General features: G+C 33.6%; 1 long non-coding RNA gene across 4 annotated transcripts in view; it reads left to right on the top strand.

Moving 5' to 3' along the window:
• Positions 1–23,723, top strand: part of LOC107968063 (uncharacterized) — a 45,822-nt gene that overhangs the window by 13,000 nt on the left and 9,099 nt on the right. For all 4 annotated transcript variants that reach the window (XR_010150505.1, XR_010150506.1, XR_010150507.1 and 1 more), the window contains exons 2-3: positions 3,848–4,037; positions 20,416–20,540. This is a non-coding gene — a long non-coding RNA (uncharacterized LOC107968063). The remainder of the gene's footprint in view (positions 1–3,847; positions 4,038–20,415; positions 20,541–23,723) is intronic.

A 23,723-nucleotide genomic window follows, 5' to 3' on the forward strand; every position in this document is an offset into this window, starting at 1 on the left:
GGGCACAGAGCAGTTTTGCTTGCCTGGGGACTTGGAAGGAGGCATATTCAACAATACCCCTACAGTCTGATACACTGACCTTGGTTCCACTGTGGATCTTGAAGAGCCCTATATAGATTGTCTCCAAGCCTTCTCAACTGCCGTCTGAGAGCCAGCCTGTTCACCCAGAAACCCACCTGGAAATGCATGTATTTGTGAACTGGATACAGGTCTGAAGATCTTGTTCTTGACTGGGAACCTAAAACAACCATGAGTCTTAGATCCAGCACATTGCGCCATGGACTAGAGCAGACCAGCCAGCCTAGCAGTCCATCTAGTGATCCCATGGGAACCCTCCTAGAGACCCAGAAGAAGCCACACATGTCAGTATACCTGATAACAAATTGGCTGATATGCGAACCCTAAAGTGTACCCTTATCCTAGTACCAGCCCCATAGAATGAAGTCCTGGAGACAGTCCAGGGCACTTAGGGACTAGATCAGACTTACAACCCCTGGAAATAGGCCACTAACTGCGGTATCCACTGTAGACCCAGCATCAACCATGTGAACTGACTCCAGCCCCATTTAACTACAATCCTAGAGGCAACCCTATCAGCCTGGAGAGCTAACTTTTCAAAATCAATGTTAAGAACTGAGAGTAGAGTTCAGTTCTTCAAATGCACAGTCATCAACACAAGGCTACATGGATAACAAAAAATTGGGCAAACATGACAAAACCAAAGGAACTAAAAGGCTCCAGTAACCAACCCCAAGGAAGTGGAGATATGCAAATTGTCTGAAAAATAATCTAAAATAGTAGCTATTTTAAAGAAATTCAATGAGATGCAAGGAAATACAGACAGACAACTAAATGAAATTAAAAAAAATACATGAACAAAAAGAGAAGTTTGGTGAATAAATAGAAAGCATAAAATAAACAGAAATCCTGGAGCTGAAGAATACAATGAAAAAAATAAAAAATCAACAGCTTCAATTGAAGAGTTGGCATACAAAAGAAAGAAATAGAAAACTCAAAGATAGGTCATTTTAAAGTAACCAATTAGGAGAATAAAAAAAAGATGTTTAAAAGAGTAAAGAAAGCATAAGGAAACTATGGAATACTACTAGACATACAAATACAAGAATTATGGGAGTACTAGAAGGAGAAGAGACAAAGGGACGAATAGCTTTTTTAAAAAAAATGATGTCTAAAAATTTCCTAAATCTTTGGGGGCATATGAACTACAGATTTAGGAAGTTCAAAGAATCCCAAACATGATCAATTCAAAAAAGAATCCTCCTAGGCACATTGTGATCAAATTGACAAAATTCAGAGACAAAGAATCTTAAAAGTAGCAAGAGAGAAAAAACTTGTTATATATAAAGGATCTCTCAGAAGGCTATCAGTGGACTTCCTAACAGAAACCTTGCAAGCCAGGAAAGAGTGAGATTACATACCCAAAGTTCTAAAACAAATAATTGCCAGCCAAATAGACTGTGCACAGCAAAAATGTCCTTTAGAAATGAAAGACAAAAACACTCCAGAACAACAACAAAAATGCGAAGGGAATTCATCACCACCAGACTTGTCTTACAAGAAATGCTAAAGGAAGTTCCTCAAGCTGAAAGAGAACAACACTAATGATTAACACAAAAACATCTGAAAAGATAAAATTCACAGGTAAAAGTAAGTACACGGTCAAATTGAGACTACTCTAATACTGTGATAGTGGTGTTTAAATCACTTCTATCTTTAACATGAAGGTTAAAAGACAAAACTATTAAAATAATAATAGCGGCCAGGCACAGTGGCTCACACCTGTAATCCCAGCACTTTGGGAGGCCAAGGCAGGTGGATCATCTGAGGGCATGAGTTCGAGACCAGCCTGGCCAACATTGTGAAACATCGTCTCTACTAAAAATACAAAAATTAGCTGAGCATGGTGATACACGCCTGTAATCCCAGCTACTCGGGAGGCTGAGGCAGGAGAATTGCTTGAACCTAGGAGGCAGAGTTTGCAGTGAGCGAACATCGTGCCATTGTACTCCAGCCTGGGCAACAGAGCAAGACTCTGTCTCAAAATAATAATAATAATAATAATAATGATAATAACTACAATAATTTGTTAAGGGATATCGTATGTAAAGAGATGTAAATGGTAACATCAAAAATGCAAAATGTGGGGAGAGAAAGTGAAGTACAAGTGTCAGAATTTCTTTTTATGTTTTCTGCTGTACGTATTTTACTTTAGAAAAACCTTATGCAGTTATATGAAATAATATAAATTATATATTAATTTTAGTCTTGAATTGGTTATATTAATTTAAATAACTTTATAATTTATTTGCTTCTTCGATTAGCTAATTTATTAAAATCGACACTTTATATTATAATAGATTTCATAAATATGAGGCTTTCTGTTCTGTGTATCTATATGTGTTTTGGTATTGATGCCATTCTATTTCAGTTACTGTGGTTCTATTGTATAATTTTCCACAGAAAAGGACCTATATCATCAACTACTCTTTTTCCACAATTATTTTCCTGGATATTCTGTGAAACTGCTTTTCCAGATGAACTTTATCAAAAATATATGACGTTTCTCTACCAAATTCTATTTGTCCACAAATGAGAATTAAATTTAATGTGTATATTAATATAGTAAAGACCACCATGTTTCCACTATTAGGTTTTTTCAGGGTACAATAAAGTGTTTATCATTTTTTACATTTTCTTTATTTTTAATTTATAAAGTTTTGTTTCTAATCACTTTAGTCTTGCACTGTTATTTTTACATTTATACCTAAGTACGCATTTTCTTCTCTAATATATTGTATCTAGTTATTGTTGGAGTAAACAAAGATAAATTATTGTGTGGATTTTTTCTTTTGCTGGCCCTTTTAGTTGACATTTCCATACATATAGTTTTATATTGTACTCTGGTGGTAAAGTTGAATCTTCCTAAAAAGATTTTTAAGTCTTTCCAGATAGCTCACATGTTTTTCTTGTGGATATTAAAGTATTTTGGAAAAACTCAAGCACTTTAATATTTAGGATAATATCAGGATATATTATCATGATTATGTCTTTTAAGATATACAGTCCAGAAAGCAGAATAATAGGTTTGTTGAGTAATAAATACTAAAATTTCTAACTTAGCTTTGATGCCTGTATATGTATGTACTACCTTAAAATAATTTCTGTTTGAAATTGTTCACTAGTTTTCCATAGGATACATCATGAAAACTAAGCTCTTCCTTATGTGTGGTAAACTGTCTCACTATTAGTCTATTCCTATTTGCTTTCTTGCAGTGCCTCTCTCTAAAAATACTTCCCTGGTCCATTAATTACAGAGTTGACTCTGTGACTGGCCCAATAAAGTATGAGAGGAAATGATATATGGCACTTTAGAATAAAAGCTTTAGGAGTCAATTTCTGTCAACTTCTTTCTTCAAGAACCACCAGCAGTGCCCCAGATAAAGGCTATTTCATTACCTGGGACCTGAAATTAAGAGAGCTACGTCTGACATACTAGAAATATATGTAACATAAGTGAAAATTTAGTATTGTGTAAGCTACAACATCCTAATATTGTTTGTTTTTGCAGCATAAACTCGCTGATCCTGAGACATCTCATTTTGATCATGATATGTTACTTAACTACCTCTCCAACCACTACAATATATCATCACTAGTACTCTCCACACTCAAACCATACAAAATAATACAGCCAGTGAAATCATTTTGAAAGGCAAATTTGATTGTTTTGTACCTCTAATTAAAATAAGTCCAATGTACAATCAGTCTTAGGTTACAGTATCTCTCATGGCATATTCTTCACTAATCTTTTACCACTTTCCCCCAGGTTCTTCTGTTCCAAGAACAATGGTCTTCTTACTTCCTTGATGGCTCACAACATGCTCCTTTCTACTGCAGGAACACTGTATAACTTCTATCAAGCATGAACTCCCCACCTCTGTTTGACATACTTCTCTACTTTCAGAACTCAGCTGAACTATCGCTTCTCAAGGGAGCATTCAAACTTCCTGAACAGAGTAAGAGATTTGTCTCTTCTGAAGTCACAAAACTTGATAATAAAACTAATGTAATGATATGACTATGTACTCAAATTGAAAATATCAATTACCATCTTTATCTACATTATTAGTAACATATTTTTGTTTGCATGGGCTCAAAATATTGGGTTCTAATTATATATCACATAATATGCAGAATATTTTGCAGCTATGGACTCCAGTCCTTAAAAGAGGATTGAAGATATGAGATCAATGGATTTCAGGAATGTTTTTTACTGAATGTCAGTTAGCAGCCAGAGATAGAATTCAGGTTTTTCTTTGTTAAAATCAATTTTCTAGTATATTTGTTTGAAGGAACCAAACAGAGCTCATTTTATAGGTAAGATCATTGTAATTTTCTTATTAAAAGCCAAAGAAAAAGAATAATAATTTTAATTATTCTGTTGCTTACTCAATTACTTAGATCTTAAAATTAAATATCTTTTTGTTTCTTTTTTCCCCTTTTCTCCAAAAAGAATTGTTTTTGAATCTTTAGTCTCTACTTCGAATTGATGATATTTTATGCCAATCCTGGTAATATTTCACATGTGATGGATGCCTGAGAATTTAGAAGAAATCATTAGACTAGAGAGTCCCAATGATTCTAAGTGAGCTAGTTTGTAACTAGATCTACTACCCTGCCCTTACTTTCATTCTTCTGAAGATTTCTTGCAATCCAAAACTTTCAACAATCTGTAGATATATCATAATGTTTCAAATTGTATATAGTGCAATTAAAATGAACTAGAAGTCTATAAAAGATGTCCCTGTATCATCTTTGCATAGAGTTTGGTCTTGACATTTTAATAATTATTTTACATAATTAAAAAATAAGACCAGCTCATTTGTTTAAACAATTCAGTTGAAGATGTACTTATCCTTTAATTAGCAGGTCAATTAATACAAGGCAGTCTTTCACACTGACTTCACTAGCTAATTGTCATTTTAAAGTTATTTTTAATAATTTAAGTGATAACTTTTTAATGACAGTACTTAGTATACTTTTCCTTCAGTGATCAGACATGAGCACAGATAGTTTTTTCAGAAATGTGGGAAAACACAAATACGCCCAAAGACTTACTGGACATTAAATAAAAAGACTGTGAAAATAGTTATTTTCTTATACTCAAGCTTGTAGGCTCTATTAAAGCAGACATTTTTGTCTGTTTTTATTTATTTCCTTTTTACTTTTTAAAATTACAAATTGACAAATTATAGTTGTATGTATTTATGGGGTACAAAGTGATACTATGATATGTGAATTCAATGTGAAATAATTAAGTCAAGCTAACTAACATGTCCATCACTTCAAATACTTATTATTTTGTGTGGTAAGAGTGTTTGAAATTCACTCTCTTGGTAATGTTGAAATTTAAAATACATTATTTTTACTATATTCACCATGTTGTGCAATATATTCTTTTGTATCCCTTGACAATTATCTTCTTATTCTTCCTCCACAATCCATCCTCCCATGCTTGCAGCCTTCAGTAACAACCATTCTACTCTGTGCTTCTTTGAATTTGATTGTTTTGGATTCCACATATATGTGAGATCATGGAGTATTTGTCTTCCCATGTTTGTCTTCCCATGTTTGTTCCACATATATGTGAGAACATGGAGTATTTGTCTTCCCATGTTATTACACTTAGTGGAATGTTTTCCAATTCCATCCATGTTGTCACAAATGACAAAATTTCTTTCTTTTTTAAGGATGCATAGTAGTATTCTATTGTGTATATATACCATATTTTCTTTATTCATTCATTTGTTGATGGATACTGGGGTTGTTTTCACAACTTGGCTATTGGGACTATTACTGTAATGAACATGGGAGTGCAGATATTTCTTGGACATACTGATTTCAAAGATTCAGGTAAATATGCAGAATTAGGATTGCTGGATCATATGGTAACTATATGTAAAGTAAAACTAAAATAGTTTTCAAAAATGGCTATACTAATTTACATTTCCTCCAACAGTGTATATAGATTACCTTGTTTTTAAATTTAATCAATGAATACCCAGGGTCTAGCATCATACTTTGCATATGGTAGTAACTCAATAAATACTTATTTAATAAGTAAGACAATAAATAATTTGTAAAACCTAATATGTTGACTTGTCCAGTAAACTGAAATTTTACAGAGAACCCATTATATTTTATGTCATATCCAGTTGATATATGAATAAAAATACCATAAATATGAATATATTATACATATGCATATTCTTACATATGTAAATAAATACAGATATACATATGAATAGCACCTAAACTGTATACAGAGGTTTTTTATACATTGAAGGATTTATTTATAAACAATTCTAATTTTTAATAATCTATATTAAAATGTTCTCTATTTCTTAAATGATGTGTTTCAATATATTATAAGCACCTTTTATTGCTTGGAAAAATATTTGTAAATAGTTTTTTGTTACTATTTTCCCTTAAAATTTGTCTTTCTATTAATTCCTGAAGAATTGACATGATAAATTAGGTATCAAAATGAAGGCAAAAAGACAACTGAAATATATTTTTATTATGATTTCTATTATTATTATACATTTTGAAAAAAATGGCTTTAAAATGTTATTTAATTCTATTATGTTGGGTCATTTTTAGGTATGATTCTTCCTACTCAGGAATATCAACAATAATACACCATGCATGTTTCATAGCTATTATAAACAGTCTATTTCTATTGTAATGTGCTTTATCCTGTATAGTAATACAGGGGGAGGGAGATCAGAATGAATGAAACCCATAAATGGATGTTAAAACTTTTTTTTCTTCTCCTTTATCTCCTGACACATTCTCAATTAAAATATGAAGCAATGATCAAACATAGATTTTAAATGATAGGAAATATGCTAAATTATTTCATTTTAGATAATAAAGGCAAATATTAGCTTTGAATTACTTATTAAGTGGAAATGATTATTTTATCTTAATAGAGTTTTAAAGCAAAGTGAGAACATTTATTGCTGCCTTGAGTAGGAATACACCTACATGCACATGACTGCACACTTGTGCACACACACATGCGTGTGCACACCCTCACTTTCAGTAAAATATTTTCTCCTTTCACCTGAAATCTTTATTGCATTAACTTATTTAAAAATTTTAAATTGCAATAGCTCTGCTTTTGGCCATTATATAGAAATGGCTTGCATTTCTGTTGTAGGAGTAAAGATAAAAGAAACTCAAACACATCTGAGATATGGCTGTATAGAATTTATTATATAGTAACAATGCAAAATGGTATGTGTGTAATAATTAAGACTATTGAACATTTACAGATGTGTACAATCATGATTTCTTAAATTTATTTTCTAAGCATAACATTTTCTCAATTTCTATAAATCACTGTGAAGTAGTTTATCTTCTAAAGGGTAATATAGACAATCACATACTGAGGTGGCAGTATAAAACTTATGAAAATATATGACACAGAAAAAAATTAGCTTATGCTATTATTTAAGTATCACACAATCTCTTTCTGGAAATTAGAGGTCTAAATTTTTTAAAATTTATATTTACTTAATCATAATAGCCTTACTTTCTGTTGTAAGTAACTAAGACATTTTATGTTATTACTTTGATAGCAGCATAGTGAGTTCCAGTGTCAAGTTTAATTTGTCTATCATCCTGTATTCCAATGCATCACTTCCCTGTAATCACTTCACTATATTGGTGCCAGTTTCTCCATCTCTATGTATAAACAGATGGAAACCACCATGGGAAATATGCCTCCAACTTCAAACAAAGCTGTTTATTTATATTAAAAAGTCGCAATATATTCTGCTTACATTTGGAAGCCCATAGTATTGTAGAAATATTTTGATAAAAGAAAAAGTTGTCTCAAAATCATTTTAAACATTTTTAATGATGCAGCAGAGACAATATCACCAAGTAACCAAAATTTTCACAGCATTGTCTTCTTTTCCCTTTCGCTAGATATTTAGCCAGATAAAAATCTGGCAAGCCTACCTGAAGGAAATGCACTCCTAATTCCATATGTCATAATTTCTAATTCATTTATTCCTCCAAAATCAAGTATTGGGACCATACCATATTTTGTTCTGTACTACATTCTGGTTCATGAAAAGTAAATTTAATAAAACAGCCATAGAGCAGCGTGATTGAGTTTCCCCCCAAAACAGACCCCGAGACGGGAATGTAAAATTATACAGGCTATTTTGCAGTTGCATGAAACATAGGGTGGTGGGGAAGTGGGAAGTGATATTGGTAAAGGAGGGGGATAAAAGAATAAATTGTTATTAAGCCAGTTCCCATTGTGGGAAAGTGGAGCTTAATCCCCTATGGAAATTCTGGGAAACACTGCAAAACACCCTAAAAACCAGGGTATTTAGGTTGAAGCTACTTAAGTGGGTTGGGAACTGAGGAGCTGTGAGGATGAAGGGTGAAGGAAGAGCTTGGGTAGCGGGTGGGAGTTGTAATTCACAGGCATTTGCCTTTCTGGCCTCTGGACAAAGCAGCCATCTACTGTTCTAAAAAGAATGTAGAGAGAGATGCAGACACTAGCTCTTTGAAGTGAGCTGCAGGGATACTACCAGGGCATAGTCATCTTCTTCTACAGATTGAATAGTGTCTTTAATCTGTGTGTTTATACTAGAAGTGCTTTCCTGGGTAATGAAAAAGAATCTAAAGAATGGAGAACATTAATCTGAGAGTTAAGACTTTAAACTCTGATTCCACATTGATGACTATAATGGGCTTTGGTAGTCTTATTTGTATGTAATCTCTGTTTCTGAGATACTATTAATCTTGATTCGCAGACATATTTAATAATGGAATACAAAGAGGATTTATGTGCCTTAAAGCCTGTACTGTGAAAACTTGAGCTCCCTTTACACCTTTGCCAAGTCATTTTTTGATCATCCAAGTGGTGTTTCACAACTTTGCATACTCTACTCTCCTTTTCAGCTTCATTCCACTAGGATGATGTCTTGTACTATACAAGTTTGCAAATCTAATACCAATGAACACTGAAAAAGTGATAATGCTGCTGACTCCCTTGCTATTGCCCTTGAACAGCCTTTGTAAAGTCATTGAAGGCTTACATTAATAATACAACCATGGCTTAAATAATAATAATCAGATTTTCAACGTCCCAATATTTATTTTTAAACTCTTCTTGCAGGCCTCTTGCCTCACTATATGAGTGCATGGAAGCTAGGTTAGAAGGTAAACTACATGAGACACAATGTTTTATTAAACACATCTTAACCATTCTTTCTTTTCTTGAAAGATGTGTGCTGGTCTCTTGCAGAATAAAGTCTGACTTATCTTAAAACTTCTTACTCAGGTTTCCTGATCTGTCAAAACAGTCATTCAGTAACACTCAAAACATTCTACAATCCCAGTATAGACAAAGTTCAATCAGCTTGCCCTGACTGTGCTGTGACGCTGACATTCTATGACTCTCTAGATGTTTCTGACCCTGCTGTACTATGCCAGGAGACGTGTGCTGGCCTGTGTGCAATAGACTGTGGTCTTGTGTTTTAGCTTGGAAGAGTAGATATGGGATATTGAAGCAACAATTACTCCCTAGGCTAAAGATGTTTATGTGATATATCTCCCATATCTATTTATATATGTACATGTACACACATATACATTTATCAGGCTAAATATACATGAGCAACAATAAAGTAAATTAATCTTCGTTAGTCTCTGCTATAAAGGTATTACGTTTTTTAAACATCAAAACCAAAATGATGCCTGCGTCAGTTTAATATTTAATAACTGTTCAGAAAGTTATTGTGGAGAATATCCTTTTATAAGTTTCCTGCTGGCAATTTATCATTATTGAAACAGAATGTCTTTTGTTCATGAATTTTGAACATGGATCGTGTGTCCTTATGTTCTCCTACAACTAAGATGGCATTGTTGACTTCTCACATTTCATATCCATCATAAGATGAAAGCCCATTAGCTAAGTTCACATCAGAATTTGTCCTCATCAATGAAAGTGTGTCACAAATGATTCCCTGTTGTTCCTTGTAAGAGTGTCAAGTGGAGAAATTTGTTGGCTGTACTGAAAGTAATAGCGCGTTGTTGTGATAAAATCATTAGCATTGCCACTACTTCAGGAACGTTTTTATGTCACCTGTAATGTAGGACACGCAGATACAAAATATCCATGGTTATTTCATACTCAGAAATGTACTCCCTTTTGTGAACAGGAGAGCATCAAAAGTGAATTTTTGTTTCTGACAAAGAAGATTAATTACTCACTGTTAATTTATTTTCCCCATATTTCCTCATTACTTGACCATATTTACCCTAAATAAGAGATCACAGGTTCAGTTGTACTGAACCAGCAAGAATTACTTCCCAAGAAGAAAGTTTATATTCTCTGTTGAGTATTGAAGTTTTTTTTTTTTTTTAATATCAGAAAAACAGGCAAAGGGGTAGTTGACAAATGGAAGCTGGAGTTTTGGAGGGTAAGATCCCAGTTCCATTTAATTTGATTCTATACAGAACCAAGCACAATGCCAAGTATAATGCTTTCTGATAGATTTTGATTAGCTGTGCTCGGCTAGCTTCTCTTTACATTACTTTAGTTCACACTCATTTTAAAGACTAGATGGAATTTCTCCGTAGCAGTGGCAAATCCATTTGGGGTAAGAAGTAATCAGGCTCAGCTACTATTTTCCTTGCTTACTCACATACACAATAACTTGCTTTCCCCTGCTGTTTCACCAGAATTATTGAAATATTTTCTCCCTATTGCCAGCTGGATCAGTCTCTGTGACTTCCTTCTATTTTGATCCTAAATATCATTTCAAAAATAAATGCATTATTCCTTAGAATACAAAGTAAGACTGGAAGTCACCTTGGATTCGCCAGTGTTTCTGTTGTCTTTAGTGTAAAACTTATCTAAACGAACCCTTTATAAGAATGCGAGTCTTTTTCCTAATGACCTTAAGGAAAGAATATTCTATAAACTTTTAATATTCTCTCATCTATTTACCATGTTGCAATATTGACATGTTTAACCTGTTTCTGGAGATCAGGCTTGTCTCATCCTATATTTTTAACTCAGTGAAGATAGGAAAATATGTCTATGACTTTTTTTTTAAACCAAGCTTGTGTGTCTCATTAATATTTATATAACTTTTAAATAGGCAATATTTAGCTTACGCATTTTTTCTTATTTAATTATTGTTCTACCTCTCATAAAGCAATTAAAATGGCTACTTTTGAGTACGAAGAAAACAGAAACAACATATTCAACTTAATAAAGCTAAGCAAAAATTATATGTCTGAGGTTAAGATCAAAAGGAAATTTAAATAATATAAGCCATTAGTTGGAAGATTAACAGCAAAGTTTTCTATATTTGATAAACACATTTTCTTATTATTTTCTCAAGGTAAAAGACACATGGGAAGAAATCATTTGTCTCAAAAAAGTAATTCATCTTCATCTTAATACATAAAGCAATTTTTACTTCAATTTCTACTTCACAGTTAGCACATATGTAGAAGTCCACAATGAGAATCTGCCTTAGTGAAGTAGCTCCTTGGCTCTTCCTAATTTGTTAGTTTTTTTCTCTTCATTCTCACTTCTCTAGCTGCTCGTGTGGTCACTTACCTCACAGCTGTCATAGATATTTATTTTCAAATGGACCAATTATCTCTCCTTGTCTCTGCAATGTGTATTTGTCTTTTATGTGCTTTGCATTCTACCCCAGGATGTGTCATTTTTAAATCCAGGTATGATATAATTTGTTATACCGTAACTAAGCATTTCCAAACTCATACTTAGTTTTAAGGTGTACCAACAAATGTTATAATACACTAAGAACAAGGTGATGTCTTACTGTCGCACCAAAGTTTTGAGATGAATGCTACAGACATAGAAACAGTATAGAATGTGGCAATTATGTGGAAAATAATTATGGTTGATTTATATATAACTGGGCAATGAATATTGTGTGCAGGTATGACATATTAAAAAGCACTTATTGTTGCTGTTGTTTCTGCAATGGTTAGTTTTATACCTTAAGTTGTCATGGACTTTCTTTGGTGGCAAAATTGAGGGTGTTGTCATATGGAGTTAGCAATTAGTGCATCACTTCATCAATCTATTTTAATTAATTGGGTTGTGCAAAAGGTTTAGTTTGAAAAACAGAACTCTGCTACTAAAGAAAAGAAGCAAAAAGAAGTAATCATCATAATCATTATACAGTATATTATTTGCAGGGAAGTAAAATGATCTTTTATACATTTTAACAAATTTAGAACAAAAAATTCTAAATGAATCAGAAAGGTGTGCTAGTCACATCAAGTTTCCTATAACAAAATCTAGGTAAAAAGATAACATGAGGTTTAGTAAAGGCAGTAGCAATGTAGAAAGCGGTGGAAATTAAAGCGATATATAGTAGGAAGAGCTGACAATACTCCACAACATATTTTGAAATTCCAGGCAAAGGAAATTGGGTACATAATTGTGCTGTTGTGATACTGGAGTCAGAAAAAGAAGCAAATCTTTCTGGAGGTGAGGGTTGGAAGAGCATTATGGTAGTTATTTTTGAAATATTTTGTTTGTTCTGCCCATAGGTGGGGAAGCTTGGTAGGTTTTAGAAATAGAATTTTGGAGCTAAAAAGAGGATCTAGTCTAGAAATTCAGATTTGGTACTCTGAGCATAGTAAATATCTAATAATGTATTGACATTGGTTGATGATGAAACATCCAAGGCCTTTTGACTTTTATTTTATTACACATACACATACACACACACGTGTGCACACACACACAGGGTTAATCTTAAGTCCATCAAGGACTTTTAAGTATCTTGTGTTAGAGAGCTCAGATACATATATATATAATATATATACACATACACATATATATACACACACACATATATATACATATATATGTATATATGTGTGTATGTATATGTGTATGTGTGTATGTATATATATATGTGTATGTGTGCACATTTGTGTGTGTATATATATAGATTTTTTTTTTTTTTGAGACGGGTTCTCACTCTGTCACCCAGGCTGGAGTGCAGTGGCACAATCTCAGCTCACTGCAAACTCCAACTCCTGGGTTAAAGCGATTCTCCTGCCTCAGCCCCACGAGTAGCTGAGATTACAGGCACCCACCACGATACCCAGCTAATTTTGTATTTTTAGTAGAGATGGAGTTTCTCCATGTTGGCCAGGCTGGTCTTGAACTCCTGACCTCAGGTGATCTGCCCACCTTGGCCTCCCAAAGTGCTGGGATTACAGGCCCTTCCTTATGATTTAGTCTGCATCCAGCAAACTATTTTCTTTTTGTAGATAGGATGAACCTTTGTGCTCTATATCCACTTCTTCAATAAGAAAAGTATATATTTTTTCCCATTTGCCTCAGAAGCTTTCCATTGATGACACTAAATCCTCTGAATTTTATTATTATGAATTATTCAACAAAGCTTTTGTTATTTTCTCACTTAAACTCAGATTTAATTTTCTGTTTTCATGTTATTCTCACCTACACAGCTAAAACCACCTAAGTTTTTGTTGAACTCTGCTAAGAAATATGGTGTTTGCTTACTAGTGCAGTATATTTGAACATATGTATTTTCTCCAAATGGAACTTGAGTGTAAAACCTCTTAAAATTTTCAGGTTGTGAAGTAAAACCAAAATAATTTGATTGGGGTCATTTGGGAATGTATAAGAAGGGAAACCTATAAGCTGTGTAATGCAATATTAGCTACACAAGTTTAGGAGTCATGGTAGTCAAAGTTCAAATACCAAGTAAATGCCATTGTGACTTTATATCTATCTCTTAACCTTAAAACCTCATTTAACTCATATATTTAATTGTATAGGGAAATATCCATCATGGATTAGCTGGGACATTTAAGAGAAACATATAGTTCCTGATTACATAGTGGGTGCTCAATAAATGTGCTTTACCTTCTATCTGTCTTGATCGTTCCACATTCAAAGCCTAGGGCCTCTTCCTTTCTCTTAACCTTCCTCAATACAGGGAACTCTTATAAAAGATGAAAATATGGATGTAATTCACACATGCACACAAACGCTTGTGTGTATTTGGAGAAATTATAAAATTAAGTTTTGTACATGAATTCGTATTATCTGCAGATAAAGAAACTAAATGAGTTAAAACATGGAAGACAATTTGGCTTTTTTATGATATGATAATTTTTAAAAATCTCTTCGATGACTTACCTAAAATTGCTTTCTTTTTGAATTAATTATAAGGCATTGTGTTAATCAGAAATCAGTATTAATTATGAATTATAGCCTACTCTTTACTTAAATATCTCTCAGCTACTGAATCAAATCTATAAAATATTTCTTTTTTAAAAAATATTCAATGGCTTAATCTATCATAAAAAGTTTGTAAGTAAAAAAACTTCATGTCAGTTTTACCAAACATCTCCCCTCAAATGATGTAATGAAATGATAGCATGAGGCTGCTATATTAATTTATTAAGGAAGCTATGAAATCTATTCATCTCTGTAATTAATACAATTCCATTCTTTGGCACAAATGACCTGGTTATAAAATATGTTAGGTTAAATTGTTTTCCAGTCAGAGACACACAGTCTCTGATGTATAGTGGGTGTTTCATAAATGTGCTTTACCTTCTATCTTGATGGTTCTGTATTCAAAGCCTACGTCCTCTTCCCTTCTCTTAATCTTCCTCAATACAGGGAACTGTATATAATCTGTACACCTGTGTATAACTGTATATAAAACATATAACCACCAACATACCAACAAGCAAATAAAATATTGACCTTGTCTCTTTGTTTATTCTGTGTAATGTTGACCTTGTCTCTTTGTTTATTCTGACACAGACACAAAAACATTAGTCTGTTCTTTAATTGCACTCTATGAATGATGACTAAAATTAGGATTTTTGAAATGTGCTCTTACAGGACAAAGCCCTATGCTTATAGTTGACCATGGGGCATTGCATAACCCTTTTGGTTATTGATATTGCTTTTGTTGGTTTTATTATTTTTAACACTTTTTATTTTCTGGTGTACCTTACTCCCATCTTTATTAATCTTGCTTCACCCTCAATCTTTTTTTCTGTATGCTTTACTTTCCAGTATGGTGCTAGTGCTCTCTCTCTACTCTAAGGTAAGTTTTACTTTTCTCAATTGGCTTCTGTACCTGGTAAGTTACTTAAGATCTTCACTCCTTCCCTGTACCAATGAGGCAATGGAATGAATGGCTAAAATGGCAGGAGAACTTGCTTCTTATTGTCAAAAAGGATTCTGATAAATCAGAATTATAAGAAGTAATAATGAATACGGTACCATTTATTGAGTGCATACAAGTGCCTGAGGTAACACCACAAAAAATTGCCCAAATTTCGAACACAAGTATGTGTTTGACCACAGTGACCACAGTGATGGTGTCTTAACAGAAAAGTATAAATAATTTTGTGTCTGTGTTTGTAAATAAACAAACCACCTGAAACAAAATGAAATGGCTATTCTGCGTTATTAACATATTAAGAAAAATACAAGCACATTCGATCTTCAAGTGACCTTTCTTGCAATAAGAAAGGAACCTACATACATTGTGAAATATAAGGTACAATAAATCTCCTTTATTGTGTCAAAGATCTCACTTTTTGATTCCCACAATATTTACTATAAAATTTACTTCTTAAATTTGAGACACTGAAGATCCCCATGAAATTCAAATTATTATCTAATAAAAAGAAGAAGAAATTAACAAGCATTAACATTTTGGACTGAGTATATTAAATAACATAATCCATAGCTGTGTGTCTTGATGTCAGTAAAACTGCATTTGTGCAATTTTACATTTTTAGAAGCAAAAGGAATAGAAGAAAAAGGAAAATACTATACTAAGTATTCTTTTGGGATATTCTTGAAATATGTATCACAGACCAAATATGGAGCAAGACCAAGAACATAAGATAATGAAAATAATATTTGTTTAATCATTGAATGTTGTTTCTTATGGTGTACTTTAAAAGTAGCATACTCTAATTTAGTTCTTACAACTTCCTTGGCTAATAAATATGTCATTGTTCCAATTGTACAAATAATAAAATATAATAAATTTAATCTCAGATAAAAATAAGCTTTACTTTAGTGGTATGAGAAGCAATTGGGGATATCAAATACAAGTAGTGGCATAATTTGACTTGCTTTACGTCAGGGTCAATTGGCTACTAGTTTAAGAAGAGAGTGATAAGAGCATGGGTTGAAGCTGGGAATCATTAGGAGACTGTTGTAATAATTCAAACAAAAGATGAGGGTGGCTTGAATTAGGATAACAGTAGTTGTGAAAAGTCATCAGATTCTGAATGTATTTTGAAGATAAAGTCAACAAGATAGGTTGTTGGAATGACTGTGAGCTCTAGGTGAAAGGGAGGTGTCCAGTATATAATTGAGGTTTTTCATTAAAGCAACTAGAATGTTGGGCTTGCCAATGGCTAAGATAGAGAAGATTGTAGAAAGGAAAGTTGTGATAGGGAGGGTAGAATGGGAGCTGAATTTTGAACATGTTATTTTTGAGACTTCTATTAGATAATCAATTGAATATTTTGAAGAGGCAATTGTATACCCAATATGAAGTTGTTCAGGGAAGAATTTAATGCTGGTTATATCAAGTTATAAGAATTTAGATATCATTTAAAGCCACAAGAATAGAAGGAATTATTACAAAATTATTTTAGGTAGAAAGCCCTTAATAAATGAGGGAAATCCAAACTGATGACAAAGAATAAATGTTTATTGAGGAAAAAGAAATACAAGAAAATCTTATGTTTTCAAAGCCATGTAAAGGCCTAATTTCAGCAGGAAGGAGTGAAGTAAGTAAGCGAAGACAGAGAATTGACAACTGGATGTGAAAACGTGAAGATCACTGGAAACTTGACAAACAGATTTGGCAAAGTAATGGGATTAGGAGCTTGATTTAACTGGATTCAAAGGAGAATAGGAATGGAAGGAAATAAATTAGACCAAATATACAAACGTCTTTCAAAGAGTAATTCTGTAAAAACTAAAATATATGATTTAGTAGCTAACCAGGGAAATAGTCAAAGAGGCTTCTTAAAAATAGAACAGAAATAACAGAAAGTTTATATGTTGCTCGAAAATATGTAGAAGAAATTGTTGAGAATTCCTTAAGCAATGTCCTTGAATGACAAGAGCAAATGGGGTCTCTCTTTCAAAAGTAAGAGAGCAGTCTTTGGCCAAGTACATGGAATGTTACACCTCAGTAATAGAAAAGACAGGCCAGGCGCGGTGGCTTACGCCTGTAATCCCAGCACTTTGGGAGGCTGAGGCGGGTGGATCACAAGGTTAAGAGATCAAGACCATCGTGGCCAACATGGTGGAACCCCGTCTCTACTAAAATACAAAAAATTAGCTGGGTGTGGTGGTGTGCGCCTGTAGTCCCAGCTACTCCGGAGGCTGAGGCAGGGGAATCACTTGAACCCGGGAGGTGGAGATTGCTGTGATCAGAGATCTCACCACTGCACTCCAGCCTGGTGACAGCGCAAGACTTTAAAAAAAAAAAAAAAAAAAGACAAGAAAAGACAGAGATGGGGTTGTGGTGGTGGGAAGGTGTTAAGGTTCTCTTCGGACTGTGGAAAATTGGAATAAAAGTCATCATCTAAGAACAAGAATGGGGATGAAATTTTGTAAGTTTGAAAATTGAAAAGAATTTAATTAGGTCTTTCTAAATGTTAGAGACCATAAATTTTAAAGTCAAACTATTCAACATGATTATATGCATACTTCAGCCATGTACAATGGTGAAGATTTAGGAATGGAGAAGAAAGGAATTTGTGCTAATCTAGTGTTGGTATCTGGTCTAGGAAATAAGAAAAATGAGTGAAGGTTGAGAGGGTTGAAGGTATTCTACTGAAATCAGGATTTAACCTATTTACAGAAGAAACTAAGGACGTGATATGGCTGAAGAGGAAAGCTAGCAGGAGCAATGGATTATAAAGCTAGCAGGAGCAATGGATTGTGTGGTTAAAATATCACCGAAAGTTGTATGTGTCTCTTCATTAACTGACATCAGTTTGAGTCAAGGAAACATGACATGTTTTGAAACCATTTATTAAATATATACGTAATGAATAAGTCCATTATATAATCGAATAAAAAACTACATTTGGATTACTTTCTCCCATTTAGAAATTTTCTACCAATTATTTATAGAAAAGATAAACTATTTATATAGTTAATATTAAGCTTCATTCATTAGATAAGTAACTGCTTTAATATAAAACATATAAAAAATAAGATGAATAAATAAATGTATAGTAGCCACTCTCATACTATGCTATATTCCTCATCTAGATGTGTGGGTGAAGATGTGATAGAATTTCTTCTACCTAATAGAAACATCTTGCCTTTTTGAGTGTTGTGTGGGCTTTAAATACGACAGGTGAGAAACTCCCTCTCATTTATAGAGTGATGTCGACACCAGTGCCTTGTATTTTGCAATCTTTTTTTTTTTTTTTGAGACGGAGTCTTGCTGTGTTGCCTAGGCTGGAGTACAGTGCTCAGTGGCACGATCTTGGCTGACTGCAACCTCCATCTCCCGGGTTCAAGCAATTCCCCTGCCTCAGCCTCCTGAGTAGGTGGGATTACAGGAGCCTGCCACCACGCCCAGCTAATTTTTTGTATTTTTAGTAGAGACGGCGTTTCACCGTATTGGCCAGGATGGTCTCCATCTCCTGACCTTGTGATCTGCCTGCCTCGGCCTCCCAAAGTGTTGGGATTACAGGCGTGAGCCATGGCGCCTGGCTTTGTGCTGTCTTTTTAAATTTACCAAGTGCTTCTCTTTTTGCTTCTCATAAGAGGACTATACATTAAGTAGCACTGCCATACTACCCTATTTTACAAATCAGTCATCTCGGATTCAGAGAAACTAAATTACTACCCAAACCATAACAGGAAAAATGAGAGAATATTCAAATCTAGTGTTCTGAACGATAGCTTTTTGTAGCAAAAATGCCTCGTTGGCCATATTTGTGAGTAGTTTAGTTAAAGCATGGTCTCATCACAAAAGAAATCTTAATTTTCCATTTTTTCCAGTATACACATACATCTCACAACACCTTGGATGACTATTTATTAGAATAAATCACAGAGCTTGAAAGCCTTTCCAGAGCTCAGTTAATACACTATTCGTATACTACCTCCCAAGCCGGAGACATTTTTTGAAATTATACACCCTTCACCATCATGAGGACCTAAATAGCGACACCAGTAATAACTGTGGTGGAAAGAAAAGGGAACTGGCTGGTGCACACATGGACATATGAAAATTTTCATACCATTTGGGGATTGTTAACATTTAATTTGTAGGCAAGTTAAATTTGGCAGAGTTTATCTGAGCAAAGAACGACTCCTTAACTGAGTGACATTCAGAACCAGAGGAGGTTCATAGAGCCCTGCCTGGCAGTATGGGCAGGGAGCTTTTATAGGCCTTATTGGGTGAACACAGAAGCAAAGTAGATAAGTCATCTGCTACACTTAGGCATCCACCTCATTTGGGCATGGTGTGATGAGTCATCTGCCTTCTTTGGGCATGACATAATGAACCATCTGCCTTATTTGGGCATAATGTGATGAACTGGCTGCCTGTGATTGGCTAAACTTGGCTTTGTTATATTCCTAAATTAGCTTTTTGGCATGTGTATGTACTAAGGTTGCAATTTGTTATGCAGGAACTCAAAAAGTACAGAGACAGCCTCAGGCTAATGGCCTTCTACTAATTTAATAACACATAGAGAAACAGTGCAAATGTCTGTACTCAGCATCATTATATTAGTTGGATTATTTAGGTTGTTCTAAAAGCGATACATTAAGTCTAACTCAGGCAGCACAGAAATATTTTAAAAATATGTATAGGCGTAATGAACATAAACTCTCATAGAAATAACAGAGTATAAAGCTTGGCCCACAGAGACAGTGATATATCCTTCAAGCTAGAAGTTTTAACGTTTACATTTTACATTATATCTTTTCTTTATTATATAAATTTATCAATCTGTCATTATTGTCATTTATCTTCTTTTTAGTTTTTCTTTCACTGCATCTGCCAGTGCTATTCTGTATAGATTTTGTGTCTTGTGGTTTTTGCTTATTTGTGTTTCTATCTCCTCATGATGTGGGACCATTTACTGCCCATTATTGTTTTTATTGCTTCATATCTTACATATATCCACAGTTTTATTGTCTATTTTGACTAGTAGTTTCTTGATGCTTTCATATTTTCTGGTTATTTTTCCAAAGAAGAGAATCTTCTTGCATCTAACATTTTCCCACTTTCTTTTTTTTCTTGACAGACCACCTTAGATATTGCTGGCCAGCTCATAAATTGTGGCTTGTGGTCCAGCTAATCTTTCCTAGTCTATTCAGCTATGGCCAGAGAAGATGTGCTTAACTTGTGGAGCCTTACTGTTTCTCTAAGGTAGGAAACTTGGTATGGGGCAGCCTCTTTGCTAAGGTTACGTGGGTACGGTAGCTTCCATGATTTAGCTATGTGTAATATGCAAGGTCTTAAGTAGATTTGTAAGCAGTGAGGTTATATGTTATCATTCATTTATTACTGATCACATTTTAACCCAGTCTCTAGCTATAGGCAGCAGATGGATTTCCAATCTTACTCGTTTATCACTTACTATTGCTGACACATACATAAAGGGCCTTTCTGAATATGTTTAAAGAACTCATGGGAGTTCTTCATGAGATAATACTATAAAACTTAGATGTTAGGTGCTGGATAGCAGGATAATTTTATTAAATGAGGTGTTCAATTTCATTAGGTTATATTTACTAAAGTACTAAGTGTTTCCGTTCTTACAGTCTATGTGTCCCCTTTCTATAAACTGCTTGCAGAAGAAGCAAGGCATATCAGTTGGGGACTTGACCTGCAAGCTGGAATTACTCTTGTAAATGCTTCAAATTTACCAAGAGGATTATCTGTATATTTATGAGAATCTTTGATACTGGAGATAATCCCAGTATTTTCTGTTCCCTGCACCCAAAAGGAGCTTCACAAACATTTCAGAAGATAAATCCATCTATGTTTGGGGAAGTATGTGTGTTTTGTGCTGAACACATTTGTTTTGGGGGTTCACATGTACGTGGTAATGAGAGAAAAAGGTGAGATTTGTTCTCCTAATTTGTCCCCTTCCTTCCTCTTTATGTAAAAAACACCATCAATTTTACAAGTGCTTTTTAAAACTAATTATCTGAATACCACGGTAAATATAACAAACATAAAAAGGAACAAAGGTATAAGAATTCTTAAAGGCCCATTAATAATTGTCACTCATATCTTCATTGAAATGTAAATAGAATTAGATTTACCCTTTCTTAGTTGCCCTCTTACTCCTGCATTGATTTGCCTCCTATTCTTGTCTGGAAATTTCATCCTGCCCAAATATTTCCTCTCAACATACTACCCTGTGCTTATATCAATGAGAACATTTATCATTCTCTCTAATGATCTTGACTCCTTATCTCTTTCTGCTGCTGTTTTTTCACTTCACAATTTTAAAGGACAAGAGCTGCACCTAATTTATTTTTAAATTTCCAGAGCCTAGCATAGAAACAGAGAGAAACTAAGAATGTATAGTATAAGTATATGAATTATTAGATTAATAAATATACTTAGGAATTTTCCTTCTCCCTTTGGTAAGTCTCAGTTTCAATGCACTACTGTATTTTCAGGAGTTACAGTAGGTCATACATGTCAAATGTTCACATAATAGACCCAGAGAGATCAAGGAAAAGTAATTTGCATCTCACAACAAACTTTCTGTTATCTCAAAACTGTACTGTGTAGTGCAGCAAAATTATCTTATGCATTTCTTCATATGCTGTCTGAAACTTTATTTTTAACATATTGGTAATTTCTTGCTGAAAATGTACGTCTACATAAGAGCACTAAAATGACCTTTGGCTTAAGCATAAATCAAAATTTTTATTTCACTTTCCTTTTTATTATCACAGTGGTCACTTTTCTCATTTAAACTTTCAGTAAGGTCATTCAGCTTTGACCTATCAAGCTTTCATTTCCTGCTGTCTGAAATGAAACATCTCTTCCACCTATAACTGACAAGAGTCACATTTCTTGTGGGATTGATTTCTTTCATCTTGTTCTTTCTTGAGCCCTTATCTTTCTTTTACTTTCTCCCTTTCCTTCCAGTGATAAGGTCTCTATATTTTCTTGTTGTGTTCATCTTGTGCTTTTTGTCTTTCATTTATCAGCTTTCAGCTTCTTAATTTATACATTCTATCCCTATTTTTTCTCCACTTATCTGTGATTTTATCTTGTTCTTTGCTCCTAATATTTTGGATTTTTCCCCAGTTAGCATATTGGCATCTTTTTTATATTGCTATTATTACTGAATCTTAGATTATTGTTTCGGTTGATATTTTCTTGTTAATTTCTGTTTCTGCCTATTTAATCATGTTCTATTTTCTATCCTTATTATTTGCCCTCACTAATTTAAGCTTAACTCAGTTTTATCAGATTGTTTATATCTAGAATATATTTTTCTTCTCTTTATTATGCTAACTGCACATACTGATTTTCTCTCCTATATTGTAGCCATGAACATTTTTCCACTGCTTTGTGGCACATTTTAGGACATCTTGAGTCTAATATTAGCATTAAAATATGTAATTATTTGCCTTCTACAAAAATCTGTGGTACGGTATCATCAATTCCAGAACCAACTCTTGTCATAATAAATAGGAGGAGATACAGAAACCTAATAATGAAATTATGAAACATATTAGGTATCTACTGGTAACCAAATATTCCTGAATTGAATGCACCTACTTCTTCTATTCAAATTATTTTCTAATAGCTTTGTTAAAATGTTTCCTTAACTTAAAAAAATATATGATGTAAATAAAAAATGCTACAGTAGCAAAATGTATTTCCAAACATGGGTTTTCCAAATACGCAAGCAAATTATATGACAATTAATGATTTCAAATAATACAACAAAAGTGAATATTTTTTGAAACATTTTCCCCAAAGGAAAACTGTATATCTATATAGCACCATTCCACAAGGTTTCCTTGCTTGCTGCTCATTTCCACTTTCCAGTAAAAAGCCTGAGAGTAACACCCCCTCTTCCTTATGAATAATTTGCCTGTGAAATATACACTGTGCAGCCGAGCTAACTTGAAAAACTAGCATATTCCTCTGATTCTGGAAATCAATGAGGTGGTTTCTATGAAAACAGATAATCTTGACTTGTGGCAGCTCATGCAATGTGTCAGGCAATGATCCAGCGTGCACTCATGTGTCCAGTGTACAATCATGTGTCCTAGACAAATTCTACAGCAGCAGTTTGTTCTCTGAAGTTTGTCTTTTAATGATTAATATCAAAATCTGGAATAAAATACAAACTGCAGAATTTTATAACTTATCAGTTCTGAGTATTTTATCTAATGTAAGTTAATTGAGACAAACTAGTATTTTATGTATCTAAGAAAGAAAAAAAACCCTGCCAATTTAAGTGTGGCAAACTACCAATTCTTAGACATATTATAATTAAATATACATTTACATATAAAAATATGATCTTAAAGTTTATAAAATCTAAATTTAGCAGACATATAGCTTTTAGAA

The sequence above is a fragment of the Pan troglodytes genome, chromosome 14, assembly GCF_028858775.2.
Source record: "Pan troglodytes isolate AG18354 chromosome 14, NHGRI_mPanTro3-v2.0_pri, whole genome shotgun sequence".
Taxonomy (NCBI): Eukaryota; Metazoa; Chordata; class Mammalia; order Primates; family Hominidae; genus Pan; species Pan troglodytes.